Here is a 2,852-nt window from a genome sequence, read left to right on the forward strand (position 1 = left end):
TTTTTTTTTTTTTTTTTTTTGAGACAGGGTCTCACTATGTAGTTCAGACTGCCCTGGAATTCACTATGTAGCCCAGACTGGTCTCGAACTCACAGCGATCCTCCTGTCTCTACCTCCCAAGTGCTAGGATTACAGACATGCACTACCATGCCTGGCTCAATCATTTTTATTTCTACTGTTTTATAAATCCATTGTATTTACAGTCCTATAGTTAGAAAAAAATCTTTTCCTCTTCTCCCACAAATCCCAAAAGAGGACACTTAATCAATGTGAGTTCTATGTGAAAAAGTAAATACAGTACTATTCAAATACATCTGAAATAGATTAAAAGCCAAGATGGAAAAGAAAGGATATAAAAGAAGCCCCCCAGAGAGAAGCAGAGAGGCTAGCGCAAAGAGCCTGTTGGGTTTCATGAGTGAAGAAGCTTGAGCACAGGTCTCTTAAGACTATACTATAAAAGCACTCTCTAGCTTTAGTTTTACTTTGTTTTCTTAAGATTAGTTAAATGCTGATATATTTTCATAAGCCATAGGAACAGGTCTAGGAGATTTTTTAAAACCTTTTGAGATTTTTCATTCTCTCTGAATTCTCTTTTCTTTGTAAATTGGTGATCTCCTCCCCTAGATCTAGGCCTTTGGAGGGCATTCTCATACAATGATTTTCTGGATTAATGTGGCTTGAAAAGAACAGCATTGAGTTATAAGAAATAAAAGAACCAATAACTTTTGATTTTTCTTGGGATGACTCCTGTGATATTATATAAGAAAAACTACTCTAAATAGCACTTTCCTTCCTTGGCTGTATATACAATGTTTCTGATAAAAAATTGTTCTGTCATGCTCATACTTTCATTTTACACTATTTATAAAAGGCCCCCAAACACTATATCTTTTCAGTACAGTTCAAAATTACTTATTATGACTTCTAAAAATATAGAACTAAAAAGCAGAACAGACCACTAGGAAATAATTCTTGGTTAAGGAAGCGGAACCTTTCTGAGTTATGTACTTTATTCAATCATTACTAAAGTGAAGACATTAAAACAAAGGCTGCACTTTTAAAAAAATACAAGTTATGAAAAGGATAAAATACCTGAAGAAGAGACTTTGGAGGAATAACAACTGCAAAAATAGCTATCTTAAATAAGGTTAACAAAGACTGAGAAATAAAATGGAATATAATGATCAGAAATGGAAGCTAAATGAAAGAAATAGAGGATGGTTTCTTTATATATGTTCTTCAAAGAATGAGTAGTTTCAGATCCTCCTGAGCCATTTTTCTCAACCTCCTGTTTTAGAATCAACATATTACAAGTGACATATCATTCAGGAAGACTCTTGACTAATGAATAAATCCAGAAGTAGCAGCAGATCTAAGGTAGGTCAACCAGCAAGAGGAAAATCTGAAATATTGATGGAGTGTTTAGCTGGCCCAAGGAAGATGTAGTCCCTGTATAAATCAAGCATCAGTGTAAGAGACCCTTTCCCAACTCACCACAGTGAAAAGGAAGTCTGCACAATTTTTTTTCCTGTCAAACAGAAAGACTTCCTAGCACTTATTCCATCCTATCTGCACCCAACCTGCTCTACCATTCTACTTGCTTAGCTACCTTTAATACAGTCAATTCTTGGGCTACATGATGATGCAGTTTTGTGCCTTCACTTTAAGTGCCATGTGTTCCCAGATCTGAGAATTAAGTCACAGGTAATAAGGATGGCCCACAGAGTCCAAAGGGACAGTTAGACTTGGCTGCTACTGGAATGAATGTAGTTACATAAGGATGAGTGCAGGTACAGAACATTTGCTACCCATCTCCGCCTCTATACGCAGTTCTCTTTGAAAGGGGAAAAGACATAAGAGAGGAAACATATTGAATTGAAAACACATTTCGCAAATGTTAGCTGAAATAATTTTAGGAAAAAAGACATGAGGAAAACACTCCAGAAGCAAGGAGCTAGAGGTCCTAACAATTTTCTCAGGCCAGCAGTGTGCCAAAGGTTGCACTGCTTTAAGCCTTTTGACCAGGAACTGGCTTAAAAAAGAATATCTGCAACATGTTTCTTAGTGATTGAAATCTTGTTATAACAGGATAGAGACATCCCAGTCAGAGCTCAATACCAGGACAGAAGGTCAATTTTGAAGAAATAAGAGAAAGCACATACATAATATTACGATGGAGTTAGGGCTCTCTCCTGGAGGCTCAGAGAAGCCAATACTATGGCATGGGCTTTTACAAAGAAAAAAGAGCTTTACTGTAGGTTAAATGACAAGAAAATGGGAGGCTACTGAATGGGCTAGTAGCAAAAATTTAAGTGGCCTGGCGGAACAGTCCACACTCAGTCAGTGGGCCCAGGTGGAACTTGTGGACAATTCTGGTCTGTCCTGCAACTACCGCGGCACTCCTATCTTCTCATCTTGGTCCAGGGGCCTTGTTCTGTTCCTCAGCTTCCTCTCATGCAACTAACTTGTGGTTCTATCAGCCTATCAAGGTCATCTTGGGTCCAGTTTTAAGGTTCTGCAACCTCCATCCCATAAATCAGCCTGAACATTTTTTAGGGGGCAAGGAAGTTGTTTTATGGCTCCGTTTCAAAGTCATTTCATTTGTGTGTTTGTTCCTTTAATATTAAAATACACTCTGTGACCGAACTACACTACTTTGGGCATTCTGAACACCAGCCTCACCACCCTGGAAGTACTGACCCAGAGAGGACAGTCCTCTGCTTCGGCGCAGCCCAACTTCTGCAAGCATTTAAGAGGTAATTATTCCTCCAGCTTCTTGATAGGTAATAAGGTTACTGGATCTGATTATTTATATAGACAGAAAACAATGATGCTCAGATTCTGACAACTTA

General features: G+C 38.2%; 1 protein-coding gene across 1 annotated transcript in view; it reads right to left on the reverse strand.

The window, feature by feature from the left end:
* Sort1 (sortilin 1) overlaps nucleotides 1-2,719 on the reverse strand; it is a 72,651-nt gene extending 69,932 nt beyond the window's left edge. Inside the window, exon 1 of the mRNA XM_010605967.2 lies at nucleotides 2,701-2,719. The gene's annotated coding sequence lies outside the window, so the exon portion shown is untranslated. The remainder of the gene's footprint in view (nucleotides 1-2,700) is intronic.
* Nucleotides 2,720-2,852: the final 133 nt, after the last annotated feature.

This window comes from Fukomys damarensis, unplaced genomic scaffold, assembly GCF_012274545.1.
Source record: "Fukomys damarensis isolate Sample0158 unplaced genomic scaffold, DMR_v1.0_HiC HiC_scaffold_33, whole genome shotgun sequence".
NCBI lineage: Eukaryota > Metazoa > Chordata > Mammalia > Rodentia > Bathyergidae > Fukomys > Fukomys damarensis.